The 27,711-nt window shown below is 51.9% G+C and overlaps 1 long non-coding RNA gene across 2 annotated transcripts; it reads right to left on the bottom strand.

The window, feature by feature from the left end:
* Window positions 1-293: 293 nt before the first annotated feature.
* LOC103170614 lies at window positions 294-27,711 on the bottom strand. Of its 2 annotated transcripts, XR_005660285.1 has the most exons (4): window positions 27,573-27,711; window positions 26,719-26,855; window positions 12,986-13,126; window positions 294-726 (listed from the first exon to the last, which is right to left on the bottom strand). It is a non-coding gene; the product is annotated as an uncharacterized LOC103170614 (long non-coding RNA). The 2 variants fall into 2 exon arrangements; XR_005660284.1 differs by lacking the exons at window positions 294-726; window positions 12,986-13,126 and adding an exon at window positions 21,204-21,885 and having other exon boundaries at window positions 27,573-27,701.

Genomic DNA, 27,711 nt, shown 5'->3' with positions numbered 1-27,711 from the left:
TAGAACAGTTCTGGGTACATAGTAAGTGCTTAACAAGTACCACAGTTATTATTATTACTATTACTGGAGAAGCAGCGTGGCTTATCGTCAAGAGCACGGACTTGGGAGTCAGAGGACGTGGGTTCTAATCCCGCTTCCGCCAGTCACTTCACTTCTCTGGCCCTCAGTTCCCTCAACTGGAAAATGGAGATTAAGACTGTGAGTCCCGCGTGGGAATATCTTGTATCTACACCTGAGCTTGGAACAGTGTTTGGCACATAGTAAGTGTGTAACAAATATCATCATTATTATTATTGTCAGTCAATCATATTTATTGAACGCTGACTCTGTGCAGAGCTCCGTACTAAACCTTCGGGGGGAGAACAACAGAATAACATAACAGACACTTCGACGGAACATCAGAACAACAGAAATTCAAGGAGAGGCAATGAGAAGACAGTTGTCTCAGGCCCCACGGCCGGCCGGGAATACTCCCACCCAAGAGGAGCGGATCGAGTTCTTTTTCTGTTTGCGACCGTTGCGAAGCAGAGAGTCTCGGTGGATTTGAGAAATCCGACGTTAAATGATCGTTTCCCACGTTGCTGCTGCTGCGGCGTCTCAAAGATGCCCGCGTTTTCTCCTCCAAAACGATCACTGTGGCGTTTGTTCGGCACTTACTCTGGGCCAAGCACCCAACTGAGCCCTGCGTAGGTAGAACATCATCGGGTCCCACGTGGGGCTCCGAGCCTAAGTAGGAGGGAGAAAAGGGATCGAATTCCCATTTTTGCGGTTGAAGGAACGGAGGCCCAGAGAAACGAAGTGACTTGCTCGAGGTCATCCGGAGGAGGCAGGATTAGAACTGAGGCCTTTGGAAAAGATGCACGCGGAACCTGCCCCTCCCAAAACACCGTCCGCAGTCTTCCCGGAGAAACCTCGCCCGCAGATGGCTCCGTCCCAACATGAGCGATCGGCATCGATGATAATAATGGCATTTGTTAAGCGCTCACTATGTGCCAAGCACTGTTCTAAACGCTGGGGGAGATACGAGGTCATTGGGTTGTCCCACGAGGGGCTCACCATCTTCATCCCCATTTCACAGATGAAGGAACAGAGAAGTGAAGTCACTTGCCAAAAGTCACACAGCTGATCAGTGGCGGAGCCAGGATTTGAACCCATGACCTCCGACTCCCATGACCTCTGGGCTCTTTCCACTATGCCACGCTGCTTCTCTTGCCACAGACTCGGGGCTCTGGACTCGGACCCTCAGTATGGCCCTACTCCAGGCGATCGCCCTGGATTGGAATAAATTCTCTTTTCCCTGACTCCTTCTCCCTTCTGTATCGGCTGTGCGCTTGGAAACGTGCCTTTCTTTTTCCTTTTATGGTGTTGGTTAAGCGCTTACTATGCGCCAAGCCTGAACCAAGTTAAACGGGATGGACAAAGTCCGCATGCATCTTGAAAATGTCCTGGGTTCTAATCCAGGCTCCGCCAGATGACCTGGAGCAAGTCCTTTCACTTCTCTGGGCCTCAGTTCCCTCATCTGCAAAATGGGGACTCAGTCCCTCGTCCGTCTCCTATTTAGGCTGCGGGACCCAATTATCCCATATCTTCCCTACACGGGGCTCACAGTCTCAATTCCTATTTTACAGATGAGGCCACTGGGGCCCAGAGAAATGAAGTGACTTGCCTAAGGTCACACGAGAGACGAGCAGCAGAGCCGGGATTAGAACCCGGGTCCTTCGGACTTCCAGGCCTGGGCTCTATCCACTGGGCCACGCCGCTTCTCACCTGTTATTCTTTAACCTCCTGCTACCTCACCCTCGGCCCCACAGCTCTCACGGTCCATCTCCATTATTTATTTACTGATATGATGATGATGACGGTATCTGTTAAGCGCTTACTCCGCGCCAGGCAACGTTCTAAGCGCTAGGGTGGATACGAGCAAATCGAGTTGGACACGGTCCCTGTCCCTCGTAAGGCCCACATTCACGATCACCATTTTCGGATGAGGGAACCGAGGCCCAGAGGAGCGAAGTGACTTGCCCGAGGTCCCACAGCAGCCCGACGCCGGCGCCGGCATTAAGAACCCGTGACCTTCTGACTCCCGGGCCCCACTCTCTCTCCACTACCCCGTGCTGCTTCTCTATTATATTCCGGCTCTGCCACTCGTCAGCTGTGTGACTGTGGGCGAGTCACTTCGCTTCTCTGGGCCTCAGTTCCCTCATCTGTAAACTGGGGATGAAGACTGGGAGCCCCGCGCGGGACAACCCGATGACCCCCGTACCTCCCCCAGCGCTTAGAACAGTGCTCCGCACCTAGTAAGCGCTTAACAGATACCGACATCGTTATTATTACACTAACATCTGTCTCCCCGCCGCTGGACCGAAAGCTCATTACAGGCGGAGGGCGTGTCTGCTGATTCTGTCGTAGCGTCCCCTCCCAAGCGCTTAGAACAGCGCTCTGCACACAGTAAGCGCCCGGTGACTACCCCCGGTGGATCGCTCGAACCGTCCACGGGGTAACTAGCAGTTCCCGTTCATCTTTCTCGAGCTCCTCCCGGAACGGTGGGCCTCGCCATTTGTGATTTACTGGAAATTGGTTCCATCCAGCGGAGAACAGCGAGTCGGAGCCGGTAGCGGGCTCTCTCTGGAAGGTGGGAAAATCCGTCTGCTGCCTTTACCTTTTATGAGTTGCTTGCTCTTTAGTATGTGACAAGACAAATAGAATTACATATTGGGAGCGCCTCGGAACAGAGAGGCGCGATCCATCATCGGGCTGGCTCCGCACAAATTCTGGAGGGCATTCAGGACATTTTGCTGTCTATGAATATTTCAGACAAGAAAAATCCCCGAAAGCTTCCTGATGGATTAGGCGTAGGAAGCGGCACTTTCCGTTGTTCGGTGGAGGGGGGCTGAGGCCCCTCTCCAGACTCAACACCGGCGAAAAGACGCCTCCCCGAGCGAAACGACCCCCCCAGAATCGTGGCGGCTCCCCACGGTTATGGCAACAGTGATAACGGTAATGACGGCAATAATAACCGTGGTCTCGGTGAAACCCTGACTAGGTGCCGAGCACTGTACTAAGCAGTGGGGTGGATCGTCAGCGGCGTTCATGGAGCCCTTACTGAGTGCAGAGCACTGTAGTGATGATAATAACGGCAGGCGTTAAGCGCTTACCACGAGCCAAGCACCGTTCTAAGCGCTGGGGAGGATACAAGGGGATCAGGTTGTCCCGCGTGGACAGCCTTAATCCCCATTTTACAGATGGGGTAACCGAGGCACAGAGAAGTCAAGTGATTTGCCCAAAGTCACACAGCTGACAAGTGGCTGGGCCAACATTCGAACCCAGGACCTCTGCCTCCCAGGCCCGTGCTCTTTCCCTTGAGCTACGCTGCTGTACTAAAGACTTGGGAGAATACAGTACTATGGAGTCGGTAGACACGTTCCCTGCCCACAACAAGCTTGCAGCCTAGGTACAAGATCATTCGTTCAGTCTTTCATTCATTCAGTCGTAGGTATTGAGCGCTTACTGTGTGCAGAGCGCTGTACTAAGCGCTTGGAAAGTACAATTCAGCAATAGAGACATCCTTGCCCACACGGGGCTTACAGTCTAGAGGGGAGGAGACTGACATAACGATAATAATAATAATGTTGGTATTTGTTAAGCGCTTACTATGTGCAGAGCACTGTTCTGAGCGCTGGGGGAGATACAGGGGAATCGGGTCGTCCCCCGTGGGGCTCGCAGTCTTCATCCCCATTTGACGGATGAGGTAACCGAGGCACAGAGAAACGAAGCGACTCGCCCACAGTCACCCAGCTGACAGGTGGCAGAGCCGGGAGTCGAACTCATGACCCCTGACTCCGAAGCCCGGGCTCTTTCCACTGAGCCCCGCTGCTTCTCTACGAGATGATCAGGTCGGACGCTGTCCCCGTCCCACGTGGAGCTCCCGATCTAATCAGGGGGAAGAACAGTTCCTGACGCCCTATTTTACGTATGTGGAAACTGAGGCGCATAGAAGCGAAATGACTTGTATTAGACAGAGCTCGGATAAGAGCCCAGATTGTCCGACTCCCAGACCCGTGCCCTTTCCACCGGCCCACGCTGCTCCTCTCCCAAACGCGTTTAAAAAGGTCGCGGTGCACAACCGATCCGTAAAATGAATGAATCCTCATTTTATAGGTGTGGAAAGCGACGGCCAGAGAGGTTAAGATGCCCGAGGCCAAACAGCAGGCGGGTGGCAGAGTTGGGATTAGAACCCGGGACCCTATCTCCCAGGCAGACGCCCTTTCCATTAGACCACACTGCTGAAGCAGCGTGGCTTAGTGGAAAGAGCGTGGGCTTTGGAGTCAGAGGTCACGAGTTCAAATCCCAGCTCTGCCACTTGTCGGCTGTGTGACTGTGGGCAGGTCACTTAACTTCTCTGTGCCTCAGTTCCCTCCTCTGTAAAATGGGGATGAAGACTGGGAGCCCCACGTGGGACAACCTGATTCCCCTGTGTCTACCCCAGCGCTTAGAACAGTGCTCTGCACACAGTAAGCGCTTAACAAATACCAACATTGTTATTATTCCTCTTTTAAAGCCTTTTAGGATCTTTTAAAAGTATATAGCGAGAAGGAGCAGGGTGTTGGTAACTTTCAGGCCCATGAAATGAAGAGAATCTGAAGATCTTCCTTCAAACGTCATTATTTCTACCATTCTAGAGTGTTACCGTGACCACACCATCGGGCACTACTCACTGTCCAACGTTGCCTGCTTTTTTTTTTTTCCGTTTACATAGGTTAGATTTTTTTTTTTTTAATCCTAATGGCACGGAGAGTATATCAAAGCCATCACGGCAGAGAAGCGGGACAAAGAATTTTCCACCTTAAAAATGTGCCGCTGTGAGAACCTCGTTTAACTTGAAAACTCTTGACTTTTATCACAGTCAGTTAACATCTCGTTGGAAAAATCAAACGCCAAAAAAAAAAAAAGAGAGAGACTCTGTTGGCTTCAGAGCGGACTCCCTCTCAGGAACGAGTTCTCCAATTTATTGTCACGTGTCACCACGGTGGCTGTTAGCCGAAGACTTCGACAGGCTGAAAAACACGACCCGGCGACGGCTGTGAGAATGTTCTTCCCCGTCTCCTCCAGAATGACAACCAGTCTGATAGGAAGCCGGGAGAAAACGGGGAGCGAGAGGCAGCGTGGTCTGGTGGCTAGAGCCCCGGCCTGGGACTCAGCGAGGTCATGAGTTCGACTCCCGGCTCTGCCACTTGCCAGCTGGGCGACTGTGGGCGAGTCACTTTACTTCTCTCTGCCTCGGTTACCTCAGCTGTCAAATGGGGGTGAAGACTGGGAGCCTCACGTGGGACGACCCGATGACCCTGTATCTCCCCCAGCGCTTAGAACAGCGCTCTGCACATAGTAAGCGCTTCACAGATACCGACATTATCATCATTAGAAGCACCCGCGTCCCTATCCGGGCTCCGCCTCTTGTCCGCTGTGTGACCTCGGCCGAGACGTTTCGCTTCTCTGGGCCTCGGTTCCCTCCTCCGTAAAATGGGGATGAAGACCGTGAGCCCCACGGGGGACAGGGACTGGGTCCAACCTGATTAGGTTGGATCTAACCCAACGCTTAGAAAGGTCCCTGGCAAGTAGCGCTCATGACCCATGACCTCTGACTCCCAAGCCCGGGCTCTCTCCACTGAGCCTCGCCGCTTGTGTGCACGTGTCACGCAGTCATCAAGACTCTGCACAGATCCTGGAGATCGGATGGGCGAATAAAAACATAAATAAAATAAACTGTGGTATTTGTTAAGCGCTTACTACGTGCAGAGCACTGTTCTAAGCGCTGGGGGAATACAAGGTGATCAGGTTGCCCCACGTGGGGCTCACGGTTTTAATCCCCATTTGACAGATGAGGCAACTGAGGCACAGAGAAGTTAAGTGACTCGCCCAAGGTCACACAGCGGACTAGCGGCGGAGCCGGGATAAGAACCCGTGACCCCTGACTCCCAAGCCCGCGCTCTTTCCACTGAGCCACGCTGCTTCCGTAGCCATTCCACCCCATTCCAGTTAAGAATCCGCCTCCAGTTTGATTCCCCATCTCTGCTCTTTCTCCCCTGAAGCCTGAGCCGTGTGTATGAGGCCATTTTTTTTCCAACGGTACTTTTTAAGCGCTTACTGTGCGCAAAGCACTGTTCTAAGCGCTGGGGAGATACGAGGTGATCAGGTTGTCCCATGTGGGGCTCACGGTCTCCACCCCCATTTTTCAGATGAGGTAACTGAGGCACAGAGAAGTGAAGTGAGTTGCCCAGAGTGACACAGCTGGCAAGCGGGCGGATCCGGGATTAGAACCCACAACCTCTGACTCCCAAGCCCGGGCCCTTTCCACGGAGCCACGCTGCTTCTGGTCCCTGGGCTTAGAGTCCGGAGGGCGAGTTTAGAGTCTAGAGGCAGAGTTTACAATCTGTGGCACGAATTTACAGTCTAGAGGAGGACCTTACAGTCCAGAGGACGAAGCGCTCAATGAGTTGAGCGTGTACGCCAATGTGTACCATGGCCGGGATTTTGAGTTGGAAAGTGGTAAAAGTTGTGCCGAAGTGCTGAGCTGGCAGTAGGGAAGATAAGGATAACAATGTTGGTATCTGTTAAGCGCTTACTATGTGCCGAGCACTGTTCTAAGCCCTGGGGGAGACACAGGGGAATGAGGTCGTCCCACGTGGGGCTCCCGGTCTTCATCCCCATTTTACAGATGAGGTAACTGAGGCACGGAGAAGTGAAGTGACTCGCCCACGGTCACACGGCCGACAAGTGGCAGATCCGGGATTCGAACCCATGACCTCTGCCTCCAAAGCCCGGCCTCTTTCCACTGAGCCACGCTGCCTCTCCACGTGACCTGGAGAGAAGAGGAATTAAATGGGAAAAGCCTCTCAAGAGGACACGGGGCTGGCTCTATTTTCTGCTCTCCGTTGGTCCAGGTACTGCCTTTGGTTATCCTTCACTTTCCTCATTATTAAAAGAGATTAGATGAGGGGGAAATCCACTTTAAAATTTTTCTGACAATAACAATTCTGTCGAATCCAGCCTTGTCTGCTGAAGGACCAATGGGAAAATTGTCTATTCTCTTGGAATGCTGAGGACAGTTTAAAAAAAAAAAAAATGGTATTTGTGAAGTGCTTACTATGTGCCAGACAAGTGCACTAAGCGCCGGGGGAGTTACAAGATTATCAAATTGGACCCAGTCCCATGGGTCCGGGGTCAGTCCCATTGGCCCACATGGGCCGGGGAGTCAGAAGGTCATGGGTTCAAATCCCGGCTCTGCCACTGGTCCGCTGTGTGACCTCGGGCCTCGGTGACCTCATCTGGAATATGGGGATTAAGAGCGTGAGCCCCACGTGGGACAGGGGCTGTGCACAACCCGATTATCTTGTATCCACCCCAGGACTTATTACGAAGCCTGAAACATAGTAAGCGCTGAACACATACCATTATTATCGTTACTATTGGGTTCCCTATCTTAATCCCCACGAGGCCCAGAGAAGTGAGGTGACTCACTCAAGGTCCCAGAGCCGACAAGGCGATGAAACGGGGAATTGAACTCATGACTTTCTGTTGCCCAGGCCCGGGCTCTTTCCACTTGTCCATGCCGCTTCCTATAGTGCCTCTAGCTAGTAAACCCTTTATGGCCGGGGAATGTAATAATAATAATAATAATAATAACGATAATGGTATTTTTAAGAGCCTACAATGTACCAAGCACGGTTCTAAGTGCTGGGGTTGATACAAGTTAATCAGGTTGTCCCACTTGGGGCTCAGAGTCTTCATGCCCATTTTCCAGATGAGGGAACTGAGGCCCAGAGAAGTGAAGTGACTTGCCCAAAGTCACTCAGCTGACTAGTGGCAGAGCTGGGATTAGAACCCACGACCTCTGACTCCCAAGCCCGGGCTCTTTCCACTAAGCCACGTCTTCCCACTCTATGTATTGAACTCTCTCAAGCGCTTAGGACGGTGCTCTGCATGCAGGAAATGCTCAATAAACACTATAAGCGGATGGATTGGAATTCTGGTCGACACGTCTCAGGAAGGAACCATCAGAGGTGGAGAAGGAGCAGAGGAGCAAGAAGGTGCAGAAGGTCACGGTCCCAAATCCCTGGGAAGGGAATGCATTCGATCACGTTTATTGAGCGCTTACTGTGGGCAGGGCGCTGTACTAAGCGCTTGGAAAGTACAGTTTGGCAATAAAGAGAGACAATCCCTGCCCACAGCGGGCTCGCAGTCTAGAATCAAAGGGTGAGGAGGAAGGGTGGCTGCCCCCCAAGGATCTCCCTCAGAGAACGATGTCAGAGGGAAGCAGTGAGGCTTAGTGGAAAAAGCCCGGGCTTGGGAGTCAGAGGACGTGGGTTCTAATCCCGGCTCCGCCACTTGTCCGCTGTGTGACCTTGGGTAAACCACTTCCCTTCTCTGTGCCTCAGTTACCACAGCTGTTAAATGGAGGTGAAGACCGTGAGCCCCACGTGGGACAACCTGATTGCCTTGTATTTCCCCCAGCCCTTAGAACAGTGCTTGCCTCAGAGTGAGCGCTTAACAAGTACCATCATTATCATTATCAGGTGTCCACTGATGACATCAGGGGCAGTCGATATGACTGCGATAATACTGATGATAATGATGGCATCTGTTAAGTGCCTACTAAGTGTCAAGCACTGGTCTAAACTCTGGGGGAGATATAAACTAATCGGGTTGGACGCTGTCCCTGTCCCCCATGGAGCTCGTAGCCTTAATCCCCATTTTAAGGATGAGGTGACTGAGGCCCAGAGAAGTGAAATGACTCACTCAAGGTCACCAGCAGCCGGATGGAGGAGCCTGGATTAGAACCCAGGTCCTTCCGACTCCCAGGCCTGTGCTCTACCCACTGGGCGACACTTCAGTGGACCAAGACCCGGTGCTGTCTAATTCTAGTAAACATGGAAATACATTTTCTTCTCTCATTTTACGGAGGGAGACTAGAACTGACCAGGCCTGGACCATCGAAAATAAAAAAAAAACACTTCAGCTAAATGATCGCACTCCATCAATCTGAATGGGGCTGATGGAATGTGAAATGAATTCCGCAGCAGAGACAGCGTCACGCGCTGGTGGGAAGTGGCGGAAATTATCGATGCGGTTCACGGGGTGAAACGCAGGTAGAAATCTGGGGAGGAGAGAAAGGGCCAGAGCAAGGACCCCGGAAGGAAACGCCATAAGGAAGGAAATTCCCTCATCGAACCATCCCCGGGCTCTGTTTTCTCCTCTAGAAATCAGGAAATTCAGGGACATTCTGCGTGCCTAGTGGATAGGGTTTGGGCCTGGAAGTCAGAAGGACCTGAGTCCTAATCCAGGCTCCACCACATGCCTGCTGGGTGACCTTGGGCAAGTCAATTCACTTCTCTGTGCCTCGGTGACCTCATCTGAAGAATGGGGATTGAGACTGTGAGCCCTGTGAAGAACAGGGACTGTGTCCAACCTGATTTGCCTGTATCCACCGCAGTGCTTAGTACAGTGCCTGGCACATAGTAAAGGCTTAAAAAATACCATAGTTAGTATTATTATTCTCTGGGCCTCAAGTTACCCCATCTGTAAAATGGGGGTGAAGACTGTGAGCCCCATATGAGACACGGACTGTGTTCAACCCGATAAGCTTGTACTGACTCCGGAACTTAGAATAGTACTTAGTACATAGTGAGACTTTAACAGGTACCATAATAATAATAATAATAATAGTTATTATTATTATTACTGCATCTGATTCTGATTGCAGTCTAATCTCTTCTCGACTTTAAGCTCACTGTGGGCAGAGAACGTGACTCCAGCCTCCAAAAAAATGGGACCCTTCCAAGCCCTTAGCACAGTGCTCTGCACCCGATAAACTCTCAATAAATACCACTGATTGATCGGATGGCCCCGACCAAAGGCTAAGATGCCCAGTGAGTTGGTGATCTTGTGGGACTTTTGCAGACAAGCGGGATAACCCAGGGAGGGAAAAAAAAAACCCAAAACAAAACAGATCTGATCCAGATCGGTGATTCCAACAAACCAAAGTCGGTCGAAGAACATGGGCCTGGGACATCCCAACTCTGTCACTCAGTGCTTAACTGATACTCTTATTTTTGTATTATTATTGTTATGGTAACAAAAGGCCACAGTTGATGGAGAAATCATCATTTCTGTCACATCGGCATCAATTTCCGAGATACGGATGTCACTTCCCAGGTGTGAGTTTCAAATGATCCTGTTTTCTCATAATCTCAGCCATCCACTGGATCATATATCACTCTCCAGACAGTGCTTAACCACATTATGTAAAATAAATGTATGAATATAGATTCCGGGTTTTAATGCTGAAGGTGTGAAATTAGTTCTCTTGCAGTGTATGCTTATTATCGCTAGAGATTTAAAGCACTCAGAAGTGCGTCTGGTTGAGGCGGCACGGCTTTATTCCGCTTACTATCAAAGCGAAGCACAATGCCAGCAGGGAAAAGGGAAGATGGAGAGCCTGGGAGTCGGGAGTTTTAAGGCCGGTTTTGGGTACTCAACGCATTTGGATTTAAACCTTACACGGCGAGGTGCTATTCGAAAACAAATCAGCCTCCACGTGGTCCTTTGAAAGATCAGAATTTCTCCCACTGTACGGCCCCACCCACCCCCTCATTATTATAGGCAGAGAACGTGACCCCTTTGCTCTCCCAAGCGCTCAGTGCATCGCCCTGCACAGAATAAGCGCTCAATAAATACCACCGCTGGATCGATTGATTTGGGGGAAGCCCCGACTCGATACCGACGGAATTCAACCCCCTTCCTCGGTTCGACTATTTTTTTCCTCCGAGGTTCCTTTCCGCTGCGGTTATTAAAATTCCCTGTGTTCACGAGCTCGTTTTGTTTACCGAAGCGGACGCTTCCGAAGCAACTCTAATGTGACAGAGCGCTTGGGCCTATGATAAGGGGTTGTCCCTAATCTTGGCTTTACAGATTTTCATTTCTGCACAAAAGGAGGAGAATTCGGGTGCTCCGGGCAAATCCCGGGGGTCTCACGGAGAGATTCGGGGTACCGTCAGGAATGAATTCAAGAGATTTTAGAATTCTGGGCCGCGTGGCATCATCTTCTCCATCCCAAAATCAAGCAGCGGTTGACAAAAAATGAATGTGGGTCTTATTTATTAACTTTCAGCCCACACTCTGCCTTTACTCAGGAGGGCAATATAAAGAACCCACTCGGCCATTCTTCAACACGGTTACAGATTGTTAAGGTGGGGGGGAAGTGACTAAATATTTTTTCTCTCTCTGCCTGAGCCACCTTTTTGGTGGCAAGGCGGCCTAGTGCAAAGTCAGGACGGCCTGACTGAGACGCAGGAGACACAGGCTCGAATCCCAGTTCCGCCACTGGCTGACTGCGTGACCTCGGGCAAGTCACTTTACTCCTCTAGGCTTTAGTTTCCTCGTCCGTAAAACGGAGATCCGATATCGGTTCTCCCCATCGCTTAGACTTCGAACCCCGGGTGGGACGGGGACCACGTCCGATCTGATCATCTAACCGAGCAAGAGTTTAGCACGGTACAAGGTTCGTGGTACATGCCTAATAAATACCCAAATTATCTTCATTGGATCGCAAGCCTCTTATGAGACAGAGGCCAATTACCTTATACCTACCTTAATGTTTACACTGTGCTAAGATTCACGGTGATATTTGAATGTTTACCATGATTATTAAAAAAAGTCACCCGACACACCTCGTGACTAAATTTTATTTTTAATGGTAACCGTGAAGTGTATACTACGTATCAGGCACCGTACTAACTGCTCGTGTGGGTACAAGCTAATAATAATTTTGGTATTTGTTAAGCGCTTACTATGCGCAGAGCACTGTTCTAAGCGCTGGGGGGGATACAGGGTCATCGGGTGGTCCCATGTGGGGGATCGGAGTTTTAATCCCCATTCTACAGATGAGGTAACTGAGGCACAGAGAAGTGAAGTGACCTGCCCAAGGTCACACAGCTGACCAGCGGCAGAGCCGGGATTAGAACCCATGACCTCTGACTCCCAGACCCACACTCTTGCCACTGAGCCACGCTGTTTCTCTAATGACGATGATGGTATTTGTTAAGCGCTTACTACGTGCCAACCACCGTTCTAAGCACTGCGGTGGCTACAGGGTAATCAGGTCGTCTCACGCGGGGCTCACACTTTTAATCCCCGGTTTCCAGATGTGGTAACTGAGGCACAGAGAAGTGAAGTGACTCCGGTTAGACACAGTCCCTATCCCACACGGGGCTTCCCGTTTTCCGGATGAGGTAGCTGGGGCCTCCGAAAAGCTGAGTGACTCGCCCGAGGTCACCCAAGACAAGCGGCAGAGCCAGGATTAGAACCCAGATCCTTCTGACCCCCCAGGCCCGGGGCCTATCCGCTCCGGCCGCGTTGCTTCTCGCTGCGGCTGCTGCTTTCGTTAAACGTGAAATGGCTGCCCTCCACCGAATTCCCACCAATCAACCAATCAATCGTGTGTCTACTGTCGTGTCGTCCTCTCCCGAGCGCTTAGCAGAGTGTTCTGCACCCGGTGAGCGCTCAATAAATGCTATCGAGAGAATGAACTGACACCTCTCTGGGCCGGGGTGGATTCGAAGGTCCTCCTCGGCCCGATTCATCAACTGGCTCTGGTTCCAGGGATAATCACCGCGTTATCCGCCACCCGCTGTATTCCGACCAGCGAAGGTCTTCTTCCTGGAAGAGTGCCTTTGCCAGAATATGCTATCTCGCAGGGGAAAAGCGGTGGAAACTATTTCCGGACGGGAAAAATAAATAAATCACAAAACCCAAACCTAAATTCAGCTTTGGCCACTTTCCCTCCTGGCTCCAAAATGCTCCAGGGGTGCCAAGATATCAGGAAAAAAAAAAAAAAAAAAAGAGAGATTTGCTAAGTCATCTGGTTCTTTGGAACTTGGAGAGAAAAGTTTGTGTTTGCAGTGCGCGTGCGAGCGTGCGTGTGGATACCTACCCACGTCTGAGGTGAAAAATACATTTTCTTCCTTCTCAAGCGACTGCACTCTCTACGTTTCGGATCTCGGTCTCACCGGCGCAGAATGTTAATGGATGAGAGGCGGGAGGCTGTCGTAAAGCATCTCGGCGTTACCGCGCGCTTTAATTAAAGGAGAGAAATAAAATATCCATTAGAAAAAAATGTACATCTCCCCCAAAGCCCATTTTTCCCGACCCCACGAGTGATTCAGATAGGCACTCGCCCGATCCCGTCTTACCTGAGGTACATCAGGCCGCGGCTCACGCCGACGTATATCTCGGCCTCCGTCGGAAAGGGGCCGCCTGCTTTACGTTTTCTGAGGTTTGCCTCCTCTTCTCGTAACACCTATCTCGCCGTCATTGGATGGGGCCATAAATTGGGAGGAATTCTGATCTTTCAGAGGACCGTGCGGAGGCTGATTTATTTTCTAATAGAACCTCCGTGTTTAAGGTTTAAATCGCCTTAATGTAAAAACATGTTTACTAGCCCATTAAAGCTTAAATTGCGCAGATTAATACACTTCAGCGACAACCGCTCATCGGTATTACAGAAGGGAACCAAATTGAAAACACCATTCCGTAGAGGCGAGGCGGTTTTTCTCTGTGTCTCGTACACGAGGCATCCTACAGTTCAGCTCACATTGAAATCATTTGTGATGATAGAAACGATAACTGAAGAGAGATAGAGTTCTGGGAGTCAGAATCAATCGATCGATAGATGGATAATAACAATAACAATAATAATGATAACGTTGGTATTTGTTAAGCGCTTACTAGGTGCAGAGCACTGTTCTAAGCGCTGGGGGAGATCCAGGGTAATGAGGTTGTCCCGCGTGGGGCTCCCAGTTAATCCCCATTTTCCAGATGAGGTCACTGAGGCCCAGAGAAGCGAAGTGACTTGCCCACGGTCACACAACTGACGAGTGGCAGAGCCGGGACTCGAACCCATGACCCCCGACTCTCAAGCCCGGGCTCTTTCCACTGAGCCACGCTGCTTCTCTGGGCACTTAGTAAGTGCTCAATAAATACAACTGAACGAATGAATGACTGAGTGAGGGCTTCCCTGTGAGGAGATCAAACGTGCCTGAAAAATCTACTCAGATCTAGAGTTCTTTCCTGGGGTCGTGGGCCCCGAGGGGAGGGGGTCCAACACCCCCCACCTCCCTTGCTCTCCTGACCCATTACACCTCCTCCAGGAAGCCTTCCCCGACTGCGCCCTCCTTTCCTCTTCTCCCGCTCCCTTCTGCGTCGCCCTGACTCGCTCCCTTTATTCTTCCCCCCCCAACCCTTCCAGCCCCACTTACCTCCCTATCTGTCATTTATCTACTTCTATTAATGTCTGTCTCCCCCTCTAGACTGTACACTCGTTGTGGGCAGGGAACGCGTCGCCTATATTGTTCTATTGTCCTCTCCCAAATGCTCAGTACAGTGCTCCGCGCACGGTAAGCGCTCAATAAATACCACTGACTGACTAAAATGAAAACACCAGACGTAAAGCCCTCCTCTTCCCTCTGGACCGTAAGCTCCGTGTAGGTGGGGAACGGGTCTACCGTCTCCGTTCTGTTGGACTCTCCCAAGCGTCTAACGCAGTGCTCTGCACACGGTAAGCACAGTAAATACCGCTGATTGATATCTCCCCCCTCTAGACTATAAACTCCTGATGGGCAAGGAACACGTCGACTGAGTCTGTTAATCTGGACTCCCCCCACCGCTTAACACAGTGTTCCGCACACGGTGAGCACCCAGATCCATCGATGGACGTCTCCCCCTCTAGACTGTAAGCTCCTTGTGGGCCGGGAACGTGTCTACCAAGTCGGTTCTATTGGACACTCCCCTCACGCTTAGCACAGTGCTTTGCACCCGGTAAGCTCTCGACAAATTCCACTGATTGATGCCTCCCCCTCTAGACTGTAAGCTCCTTGCGGGCAGGGAATACTTCCCACTCTGTTCCACTGGACCCTCCCCGGGGCTTAGCACAGTGCTCCGCCCATAGTAAGCACTCAATATTCAGTCATTCTTTCATTCATTCAATCATATTTATTGAGCGTTTACTGAGTGCAGAGCGCTGTATTAAGTGCTTGATAAATAGTGGAAAGAGCCCGGGCTTGGGAGTCAGAGGTCGTGGGTTCTAATCCTGACTCCGCCACTTGTTGACTCTGTGACTCTGGGCAAGTCACCTACTTCTCTGTGCCTCATTTGCCGAATCCCGGCTCTGCCACTGGTCGGCTGTGTGACTGTGGGCAGGTCACTTCGCTTCTCTGTGCCTCAGTTACCCCATCTGTAAAACGGGGATGAAGACCGTGAGCCTCCCGTGGGACAACCCGATGACCCCGTATCTCCCCCGGCGCTTAGGACGGTGCTCTGCACATAGTAAGTGCTTAACAAATACCAACTTTATTTATTATTACCTCGACTGTAAAATGGGGAGGAAGACTGTGAGCCCCGTGTAGGACAACCTGATTACCTTGTCTCTGTCCCAGTGCTCAGAACAGTGCTTGGCACATAGTAAGCACCAAACAAATGCCATCGTTATTATTATCATCGATCGATCGATCGCCACACCGGACAGGGAATTGACCCCTCTAGACCATGAGCTCGTGGTGGAGCTCACACTGTGTGAGTTATTGTTGTATCGTCCTTTCCCGAGCGCTCAGGACAGTGCTCTGCACACAGTGAACGCTCAGTACATACGACTGAATAATTGACGAACCAATTGACCTTCTGGACACTGAAATATCGGATATAAAGCCGGAACGACGGTCCCCTTCGGTTCAGAGGTCAAAAGGCGAAAGCGAACAGGGCAGGAGGACGTTTACGCCGGGCGTGGGGGGGGGGGGAGGGACGGGACGAGCCCAAGCGAGTCGGAAGGCGGCAGGCCCCTTCTCGAACCGCGGCACCCGACTGCTTTGGTGAACTCCTACAGAACTCATCCTTTATGTCGGAAGACGAGGATCGAAATGAAAATAGCTAGGCGACAACCATCCCGCAGTGAAAGAGGCACTAGATTTGCCAAGGGAAGACGTAACATCTATCGATAAAATGAAACCGCCGTCTCGGGAAACCAAGATAAAAAGTGAGCACCTTCCCTAATGGGAAAGGAAATTCTGGGCCCTTCGTGGGGGGGGGGGGGGAGGCGGAGCGGAGCAAACCGCTCCTCACGGCGCCTGCACGGGAGGGGGCCGATGAAGACTCTCCATCTGCGGTCGCCATCCCCGCGTTATCGTTTTCGCTAGGCCGCCGCTCCTCTGTAGGCTTCCCAGCTATCTGGCGTTCCAATGAAATGATAATTAGCGTCTCCCTCCCCTTAACGCTTCTCTTGAAATTAAGGGAATGAGCACGAACGCAGTCTCGCCCGAGAGGAAAGCTTCCGAGGGCGGGGAAACGGATCGGACGCGGCCCCCGATGTCAGAGGTTATCATCGTCGGCAGCAGTGGTATTTATTGAGGGCTTCCTGGGTGCGGAGCACTGTCCTAAGCGCTCGGGTGAGTCCGTCCGAACAGGGTCGGTAGACGTGTCCCCTGCCGCGTGGCAAGTCATCGGAGGCGTTGAGGTCGAAGGGCTTTGAAAGGCGAGAAGTAGTAGGACTTCGGAAGGAATGTTTTAATCCAGGGGAAGGAAGGGGAGGAGAAGGCTTTACATTTCCATAGGTCTTTCTGTGCAAAGGGTTGTAAATATTGTCCTGTCCGTCTCCCTCATTTAGAGGGAAAGCTTAATGTGGGCAGGGATCGTGCCTCAGTGGGTCCCAGCGGGGGCTTGGGAGTCAGAGAACCTGGGTTCTGATCCTGGCTCTGTCACTCATCTGCTGTGTGATCTTGGGCAAATCACTTCACCTCTCTGGGCCTCAGTTCCCTCATCTGTAAAATGGGGATTGATGATAATGATAATAATAATAATAATAAGGATAATGTTGGTATTTGTTAAGCGCTCACTATGTGCCAAGTACTGTTCTAGGCGCTGGGGTGGATACAAGGGAATTAGGCGTCCCACGCGGGGCTCACAGTCTTCATCCCCGTTTTCCAGATGAGGTCACCGAGGCCTAGAAGAGTTAGGTGACTTGCCCAGGTTCACACAGCCGACAGGGGACGGAGCCGGGATTAGAACCCATGACTACCACCACGATTAGGAGCGAATCACTTCACTTCGCTGAGCCTCACTTCCCTCATCTGTAAAATGGGGATGAAGGCTATGAGCCCCATGTGGCACAGGGGACTGGGTCTAACCTGATTAGCTTGTAATCTAGCCCAGTGCTTAGTATAGTGACTGACACATAGTAAGCCCTTAAAAAATACCACGATTATTAACATCACTATTGTTATCATTATTATTACTCTGTTGTATTTCTCCACATGTTTAGTGCAACGCCTTGCACCCGCTGCATTCAAACGTTTAGTCCAGTGCTCTGCACACAGTGAGAGCTCAATAAATACAACCGACTGCATCCAGTGGAAGCTAAAAAAAAATACTCTTCCTATTACTACTACTGATAGCGTCTGTCCACTTGTTTTGTTTTTGTTTAGTTGTCTGTCTCCCCCTTTCTAGACCGTGAGCCCGCTGGGTGGGGATCGTCTCTATCTGTTGCCGAATTGTACTTTCCAGGCGCTTAGCACAGTGCTCCGCACAGAGTAAGCGCTCGATAAACAGACTCGAACGACTGAATACTAATACTGTAACCCTCTAGACCGTGAGCTCATCCCTCTAGGCTGTAAACTCGTTGCGGGCAGGGAACGTGTCCGCTATATTGCCGCACTGTCCTCTCCCGAGCGCTTAGCACAGCGTTCCGCACCCAGTAAGCGCCCGATAAAAACGACTGGCTGACCGACCGTTGACGGAACCGGGCTTACAGTTTGCAGAGAGGGCTGCGTGGGTCTCTCCCCATCTGGAAACCGAACTGTTTCCCTTCACCTCTCAAAGGAACCTTCTCGTGAGCAGCAGGGCGACCTAGCAGAGAGAGCCCGGGCCTGGGAGTCAGAAGGACCTGAGTTCTAATCCCGCCCCCACCGCTTGTCTGCCGAGTGGGTTTGGGCGAGTCGCTCCACTTCCCTGTGCCTCAGTTACCTCGTCTGTAAAATGGGGATTAAAGCTGGGAGCCCCGTGTGGGATCTGGGCTGGGTCCAACCTGGTTATCTCCTATCTATCCCAGGGTTCACTACAGCGCCTTAGTACAGTACCATTAAAAAAAAAACAAAACAACCCAAAAAACCTCTTGGTTGAGGTAGCCTTCGCCTTCCTCACGGAACTGAGGGTTAAGGAACTAGTCTACCCACCTTCCCGAGTATACTCGCCCACAGTAGAAGAAGCTCAAGAAATACGACCGAATGAATAATACAGTCTTTGACACATAGTAAGCCCTTCGCAAATATCATAAAAAAGGAGTGATGACAAAAAGAGAACTATCACCACGCTTTCAACCGCCAGCTGTGCTGTTGCCCGGTCTTGGGCAGAGGAGCGTGGCTCAGTGGAAAGGGCCCGGGCTGGGGAGTCAGGGGTCACGGGTTCGAATCCGGGCTCTGCCACTTGGCAGCCGGGTGACTGTGGGCGAGTCACTTCACTTCTCTGGGCCTCAGTGACCTCAGCTGTCGAACGGGGATTGACCGTGAGCCCCACGTGGGACGACCTGATTCCCCTGTATCTCCCCCAGCGCTTAGAACGGTGCTCTGCACGTAGTCAGCGCTTAACAGATACCGATATTATTAAAGCAACCTTGCTCAATAAAGACCACTGATTGACGTTTCCCCCTATAGCCCGTAAGCCTCTTGTGGGCAGGGCACACGTCTCCCGACTTTGTTATATCGTCGTTCATTCATTCAATCACTAAGCGCTTAGCAACGATAATCAGGCACATTCCCCGCCCACAACGAGCTCTCAGTCTAGAGGGGAAGACGGACATCGATGTAACTAAAGAAATGACAGATCTGGACGAGAGTGGAAGGGGGGAGAGCAAAGGGAGCAAGTCAGGGGGACGCAGAAGGGAGTGGGAGAGGAGGAAAGGGGGCTTAATCTGGGAAGGCCTCTTGGAGGAGACGGGTCTGCAATAAGGCTTCGAAGTCAGGGGGAGTCGTCGTCGGATTTGAGGAGGAAGGACGTGCCGGGCCGGAGACAGGACACGGGGGGAGAGGTAGGCGGTGAGATAGATAAGATGGAGACACGGAGGAGTGGAAGTTCAGGTCGCCACTAGAGGAGCGGAGCGTGCGGGCTGAGTTGGAGTAGGAGAGTGGCGAGGTGAGGCGGGAGGGGCCGAAGGGGTTTAAGGACAGCTCCGGGGAGTTCTTCTTCGATGAAGCGGCGGATGAGCAACCGCTGGAGTTCCTTGAGGAGTGCGGAAACATTTCCTGCACGTTTCTGTAGAAAGGTGTCCTCTCCAAGCAGTTGATCCAGCGCTCTACACTTAGTAGGTACTCGAAAGAGCTATTGATCCATCGACTGACCGTGAGGAGAACGGTCTCTCCGAGTTTAGAGATCGGCGGCATTCGGACAGCCTTGCTGAGAGACCCCTCTGGGAACCCAGGCACCCAGTTATTAGGTGTTGAGTGTGGATAAGAGTAATAATGTTGGTATTTGTTAAGCGCTTACTATGGCAGAGCACTGCTCTAAGCGCTGGGGGGAGACACAGGTCATCAGATCGTCCCACGTGAGGCTCACGGTTAATCCCCATTTTACAGACGAAGTAACTGAGGCCCAGAGAAGTGAAGCGACATGCCCACAATCACACAGCTGACGAGTGGCAGAGCCGGGACTCGAACCCGTGACCTCGGACTCCCCAGCCCGGGCTCTTCCCACTGAGCCACGCTGGGAAGCCTTTGAGATGGAGGTTCTTAAGGCAGCGAAGAACTCATCTGAGGCCGAAACTGGACCCGGAGAGATCAATTCAATCGAAACCCAGCGTGCGACCAGTCTGAGTCGAAAACGGCCCGCTCCGGGCTTCAGTCGCCTCCCCCGGTGAACGCCTCGTCACCGACTCGCCCTCAGGTGGATGCCACGTATCATCTTTCCCTTTTTATGCCAAACTGCGTCTGTGACAACGTAAAGGCCACTTCCTCCTGGTTTCTAGCCGGGGTAGACCCGGGATACATTTTCATTACCCTATTTATTTTGTTAATGAGATGTACATCACCTCGATTCTATTTATTTGCTATTGTCTTAATGAGATGTTCATCCCCTCGAGTCTATTTATTGCTATTGTTCTGGTCCGCCTCCCCCGATTAGACCGTGCGCCCGTCGAAGAGCAGGGACCGTCTCTATCTGTTACCGATTTGTTCATTCCAAGCGCTCAGTACGGTGCTCTGCACATAGTAAGCGCTCAATGAATACTATTGAATGAATGAATGAATGGACCCGAGTTAATCGGGTCAGACACACCACCGCCTGGCTCGCTGTCTAAGAGGGAGGGAGAGAACAGGTGTCTAATCCCCATTTTACAGATGGGGAAACCGAGTCCCAGAGAAGACGTAACGTCGTCGTCGTTACTGGTATTTGTTAAGCGCTTACTATGTGCCAGGCACTGAACTAAGCACTGGAGTGGATACCAGTTAATCCAGTTGGACACGGTCCCCGTCCCCGACGGGGCTCACACTCTTAATCCCCGTCTCATAGGCGAGGGAACCGAGGGCCGTAGAAGTGACTGGACCGAAGTTATTCATTCAGTCAATAGTATTTATTGAGCGCTTACTCTGTGCAGAGCACTGCACTAAGCGCTTGGAGTGGACAATTCGGCAACAGATAAGAGACGATCCCTGCCCAGTGACGGGCTCAAAGTCTAATCGGGGGAGACGGAGGGACAAAAACAAGACAACGTAATCACGATAAATAGAATCGAGGGGATGGACACCTCATGAACGAAATAAATAGGGTAATAAAAGTCCCGCAGGAGATGAGTGGCAGAGTTGGGATTAGAGTCTCCCAGGCCCGGGTCTCTGGCCACCAGACCACGCTGCTTCTCAGTGCCGTCCGCTTCATTCCTCCCGAAACGGTCAATCAGGGATATTTATTGAGCGCCGACTATGTGCTGAGCACTGGACTAGGGGCTCAGTGGAAAGAGCCCGGGCTTCGGAGTCAGGAGCCAAGGGTTCGACTCCCGGCTCTGCCCCTCGTCAGCTGTGTGACCGCGGGCGAGTCGCTTCACTTCTCTGGGCCCCAGTTCCCTCATCTGTAAAACGGGGATTAACCGTGAGCCTCACGTGGGACGACCCGATGACCCTGTATCTACCCCAGCGCTCTGCACATAGTAAGCGCTTAACCAATACCAACGTTATCATTACAACAGAACAGAGCTGAGAGACGTATTCCCGGCCCATAAGGGGCTTGCAGTCTGGAGGGGACGTAAAGATGTAAACCAGTAACTGTGTTCGTGTGTGGGGTTGGCAGGGTGGGGGGAGAGGGTTAAAATTCCCTGGCAGTTCTTTTTTTCAAATGGTAAACACATTTTCAAGATTCTTAAAAAGTACAAAATAAATTCCAACCCAACAGGGAGCCGTCGGAGGTTACGCTTCAACAGGCCGGGAAATAAAATTATGGAGATTCTGGCAGTGATGGATAATATTATTCCTGGTCTTCTAACTCGTGGCCGTGACCTCTGGCTGGGAAAAAATTCAAAGACTTCGAAGATCCTTGAGAGCCTCTCTAACGAATGACTGAAAGACTCGAGGAAGGAAGACGAGCGACAATTGAGACCGGGAAGACGTATCCGTGTCGAGGACATTATAGCCTACCCCTTTTTAAGCCACCTGCGAGAATGATGGAAAAATATCATCTCCGGTCCCTTTTATGGGAATAACAATGCGATACATCAAGTCCTGTTGCATCTGCTCTTTGTAAAAGTAGAAATGAGTTTCCAGAAAAGGTGAAATTGCCACGAGCTGTCAAGACGACGGCAACAAGACGGATCTGTAAAGATCAAGTGGAAGATGGATGAGAGGAGTAAATATTGTCTGGAACGGATCTTTGGGTGATAATTGGTACCGGGGGGTTTAAATTTCCCACGTCTAAGTCACTCCCCGAGAGCGCTTTCACGACGACGACCTCCTCTCGGCCAAACCGGAGGAGAAGCAGCGTGGCCCAGCGGCCTGAGCCCGGGCCGGGGAGTCCGAGGACCTGGGTTCTGATCCCGGCTCCGTCGCCCCCCACCCCCCCGCCTCGTGACCGTGGGCAACTCCCTTCTCTCCTCTCTGTCTCCGTTCCCTCGTCCGCGAAAGGGGGTTTCAGTCCCTGATCTCCCCCCTATTTAGATGTGAGCCCCACGTGGGACGCGATTGTCTTGCGTCTACCCCAGCATTTAGTACAGTGCTTGGCACATAGTGAGTACTTCACTAACACCACGATTATCGTTGTTAGAAAGTCTCTGGGAGGCAGGGAGAGACGGACCTCACTCTCCCCCGTCTCCAGATGAGGAAGCTGAGGCCCGGGGAGGTTCGGTGGCTTGCACGTGGTCACGCAGTAGGCCAGTGGCAGAGGTAATAATAATAATAATAATAATAATAATAATGTTGGCATCTGTTAAGCGCTTACTATGGGCAGAGCACCGTTCTAAGCGCCGGGGTAGAGACAGGGGAATCAGGTCGTCCCACGTGGGGCTCACCGTCTTCATCCCCATTTTACAGATGAGCTAACCGAGGCACAGAGAAGTGAAGTGACTCGCCCACAGTCGCACAGCTGACAGGCGGCGGAGCCGGGATTCGAACCCATGACCTCTGACTCCCAAGCCCGGGCTCTTTCCACTGAGCCACGCTGCTTCTCCAAGGGGGGAAGAGAACTCAGGTCTCCTACCACCGGCCCAGTTATCTCCCCGCTGAACCAAACCTCCGGCAAAGAGACGCGGCGAATCTTCCGACCAACGGTTCTAAACACTGGGAAGATATAATACAACAGAGTTGGTAGACACGCTCCCTGTCCACCGCGAGCTAGAAAAAAAGAGTTCCCTTTCCCCACATGGAGCTCACAGTGTCAGAAAGAGGGAGACTCAGTATTGAATTCCCATTTTACAGATGAGAAAACTGAAGAGGCCCAGTGAACTTTAGTGATTTCCCCAAGGTCACACAGCAGGGAAGTGGCAGAGTCAGGATTATTCATTCGATAGTATTTATTGAGCGCTTACTACGTGCAGAGCACTGAACTAAGCGCTTGGAATGGACGACTGGGCAACAGAGAGAGACCATCCCCGCCCAGTGACGGGCTCACGGTCTAATCGGGGGAGACGGACAGCAGAGCAAAACAGAACGAAACAAAACCAAGACATCATCGAGATAAACAGAATCGGGGCGATGTACGCCTCATTATCAAACTAAATAGGGTAATAAATAATATATACAAATGAGCACAGTGCTGAGGGGAGGGGGAGGGGGAAGGGGGAGGGAGCGGAGGGAAAGGGGGGAGCTCAGTGTGGGAAGGCCTCTCGGAGGAGGTGAGCTCTAAGTAGGGTTTCGAAGAGGGGAAGAGAATCAGTTTGGCGGAGGAGGAGGGAGGGCGTCCCGGGGCCGCGGGAGGACGCGGCCCGGGGGGTCCACGGGGGGACGGGCGAGAACGGGGGACGGCGAGGAGGCGGGCGGCGGAGGAGCGGAGCGTGCGGGGCGGGCGGTGGAGAGAGAGAAGGGAGGAGAGGTGGGAGGGGGCGAGGGGATGGGGATTAGAACTCAGGTCCTCTAATTCCTAGGACCGGGCTCCTTCCAGAAGGACACGCTACGTCTCGGACCACAAGGCCGCTCTCTACCCTGGAGTAATGATCTCCTCACCGCCCATAGCGCTCCATGTCTTGCTGATCTTCAAACTGATCCAAGGGGAATTACTGAACCTCTTGGGGGAATCCAGATCATTGAGTTTGGGGGCTGTTTTTAGGGTTAAGGTTAAGGTTCATGAGCAAAAACCTTCTAATTAATATATCTCAATGAAACAAAGAATTCTAATAATAATAATAACGTTGGTATTTGTTAAGCGCTCGGTAGGTGCCGAGCGCCGTTCTAAGCGCTGGGGGAGATACAGGGTCATCAGGTCGTCCCACGTGGGGCTCCCAGTCTTCATCCCCATTTTCCAGATGAGGGAACCGAGGCCCAGAGAAGTGAAGCGACTCGCCCACGGTCACACAGCTGACAAGTGGCAGAGCTGGGAGTGGAACTCGTGACCTCTGACTCCCAAGCCCGGGCTCTTTCCACGGAGCCACGCTGCTTCCCATAGGGATGGTCTCTACCTGTTGCCAAATTGTATTTTGCAACCGCTTAGTACAGTGCTCCGCACACAGTAAGCGCTCAATAAATACGATCGAATGAACGAATGAAAACCATCATTACCTTATGTCTTCCCCAGGGCTCGGCACACAGTAGGTGCCTAAAGAGGTCCTAATTTTTCATAAAAGAACAAGTGGGCGGTTTATCGCCATCGTCCTCGTCCGTCCGTCTCCCCCGATTAGACCGTGAGCCCGTCAGAGGGCAGGGACCGTCTCTATCTGTTACCGATCTGTCCATTCCAAGCGCTCAGGACAGCGCTCTGCACATAGCAAGTGCTCAGTAAATACTATGAATGAATGAATGAATAAGTGCTCAAGTCATTTCTCTCAGCATCACCACGGGGGCGGGGGGGGGAATGGAATTTTCCTCAAGCCAATTACACCAGAAGATGATCCCACCGTAGAATTCTGACGCTGCATTCACGTAGTTATTTAGGAAGGCGCAACTTGTACATCAAAGTTCAATTATTTCTCTTGGAAATGAATTTAGGCAGTAGGAGATTTCATTTACGCATCTTTGGTCTCTATTGATTACTTAATTCCCTCAATCAGCTTGATTCTGCCATCTCCTTTTCTAGGCGACAGTGACCCCCAAACGCTATTCTTGCCTATTTTCATCTCAGGTCTATTTTGCACAAAAGAACAAGCGGGCAGTTGCGGTTGAATGAAACTCTAAAGAATCGAACCCAACGCAAGCTGAAAAATACCATCTCCACACAAACCAGCCTGCGTAAATTGATGTCGAGCGTCGCCTGGCCTCGTGGAAAAAGCCCGGGCCCGGGAACCAGAGGGCCTGGATTCTAATCCCGGCTTTGCCCGCTCGTCTGCCGCGCGACCTGGGGCAAGTCGCTTCGCCTCCCCGTGCCTCAGTTCCCTCATCTGGAAAATGGGGACGAAATACCCGTTCTCGCTCCAGCTAGACCGTGAGCCTCGTTGTCCACAAGGGATTCGCTCTAACCTGATTGATCCGCACCCGTCCCGCGGCTTAGGACGGCTCTTGACGGGTGCTGGGTGTTCGGCAAAGACCGTAAAAAACAGAGGAAAAGACAAAACGGCCCAATGGGTCCGAGTCGTTTTTCCTGACGGGCTTTCATTAAACTAACTGTAATCGCTTCAGATTCATTCAAGACCAGAGAGTCCATTCTGACCACATAAAAAGAAAGAAACGAGAGTCCGCTCTCATTAGCGCAAGCCAGAGGGAACCTTAGAGAGCGGGGATTTGAAGAAAGGAATGACACACTCTAGTTGGCTTACTCTTCCACGCCGACAGCGAAACGTTAACGGAAATCGTGAAATCGAGGTCTCTCCCTGGCTTGAGGGCGCGGCCTACCAACCGTCTCTCCCAGCAGAGAAGAGGAGGAAATTCGCCGTCATAATACGTCCGGACGCGGCCGGACGATTTGGAGTTTCATCAAGACGGAGGGGGGCTCTGATGACCGACAGTAACCGGGAGCAAGTCAGTCGCCGCGATGAGACCCCGGCCAATCTCCCGGAAACTTTGGATTTCTTATTGTCTGGAGGGCGAACGCCGGACCGGCGACCGATGGGATTTTTTAAATCTTCTGGTTCGCCGATATTTTACCCGGGAACCCTAAATATTCTTCAACTGAACTCGCCAGAGCACCTGGTGGAAAGCAACTCAGCCATAATGATGACAATCTTGGCGTTCGTTAAATGCTTACGTGCCGGGCACCGTACTAAGCGCGGGGGTGGAGACAGGCAATCGGGTCCCTGTCCCACGTGGGGCTCCCGGTCTCAATCCCCATTTTACAGATGAGGGAACCGAGGCCCGGAGAAGTGAAACGACTCGCCCGAGGTCACACCGCAGACAAGCGGGATTAGAACCCCTGACCTCCTGACTTCCGGGCCGGTTCTCCATTTATCACACCCCGCGGCTTCGTCGGCATCATCGTCGTTCGGGAAGCAGCGTGGCTCAGTGGAAAGAGCCCGGGCCCGGGTTCCGATCCCGGTTCCGCCACTGGTCTGCTGTGTGACTCTGGGCGAGTCACTTCACCTCTCTGTGCCCCGGTCTCCTCGCCTGTAAAACGGGGATCGAGACTGCGAGCCCCACGTGGGACAGCCTCGTTACCCCGTATCTACCCCCGCGCTCAGAACGGCGCCTGGCGCGTAGTAAGCGCTTAACAAATATCATCATGATGATGATTTTAGTATCGTCACCGTCAGGGAGAGTTACGGAGGGCTTCCTATCCGCGGAGCACTAAACTAAACACTTGGGAGAGTACAAGGCAGACAGCGGGTAGAAGGGAGAACCAGCCAGGGAAGGAGGACTTAATCCGGGAAGGCCCCTCGGAGGAGGCGGGGCGTCATAACTATTATTTCTTCTACTCCTATCACGGGCCGGGCTGAAAATCCAATTTTTGCCACCTGATCCGTCCACCTTGGGGAAGCGTCACCCCTCCGCCAGAACCCCTTCCGCTTCCGGACTCACAGACGCGTGAAAGACGCGTGCCTTTACGGTCCGTGGAGTAATTTATTCTCATTACCTAGCGGAGCTCTGTTGCATTTCCTCGCAGCGAGAAAACTAAATCGAGAAAACATTTCACGTCCCCCGTTATTCTGCTTCCAGCGTGAAAAACAAGTCGATCAATCTGTCCTGGGCCGTGTCAAGCTTCGGAGGCTCCTAGTAGAGAGAGAAAAGATCTCCGTGTTACCGTGATGAACTATAAACGGTCATAGGTATCATTTTTTTTTTCCCCCGGAGTAATTCAAATTGATCACTTACGTCTAGAAGCATCAGAGGACGTGTTTACGGGGTAAACGGTTGCGAGCAATTAGGCATTCTTGGGCAGGAGTCGGGCTTTTTTTTTAATGGCTTTTTTTTTAATGGTATTGTATGACATTTAAGCGCTTACTTCGTGCCAGGCTCTGTACTAAGCACCGGGGTAGTTAGGAGCTAATCGGGGCGGACGCAGCCCGGGTCCCATGTGGAACTCACAGTCTTAACTGCCATTTTACTGTAGCTCCCTCAGCGCTTAGAACAGTGCTCTGCACATAGTAAGCGCTTAACAAATACATTATTATTTTACAGTACGGCTTAGCGGAAAGAGCATAGGCTTGGGGGGGTCAGAGGGTGATCATAATAATGTTGGTATTTGTTAGGCGCTCGCTACCGTTCTAAGCGCTGGGGGAGACACGGGGTCATCGGGTTGTCCCACGGGAGGCTCACAGTCTTAATTCCCATTTTCCAGATGAGGCAGCCGAGGCACAGAGGAGTTAAGCGACTCGCCCACAGTCACCCAGCTGCCAAGTGGCAGAGCCGGGATTCGAACCCGCGACCTCTGACTCCCAGGCCCGGGCTCTTTCCCCCGTGGATTCTAATCCTGCCTCCACCACTTACCTGCAGTGTGTCTTGGCAAGTCGCTTCACTTCTCAGTGCCTCAGGTCCCTCATCTGTCAAATGGGGACGAAGACTGTGAGCCCCGCGTGGTAAGCGAGGGACGAAGACCACAATAGTGACGATAATTCGAGAGATGAGG

The sequence above is a fragment of the Ornithorhynchus anatinus genome, chromosome 8 (genome assembly GCF_004115215.2).
Source record: "Ornithorhynchus anatinus isolate Pmale09 chromosome 8, mOrnAna1.pri.v4, whole genome shotgun sequence".
Classification (NCBI taxonomy): domain Eukaryota; kingdom Metazoa; phylum Chordata; class Mammalia; order Monotremata; family Ornithorhynchidae; genus Ornithorhynchus; species Ornithorhynchus anatinus.
Note: the sequence above shows the minus strand (reverse complement) of the source record. Positions and strands in the feature narration are given on the sequence as shown.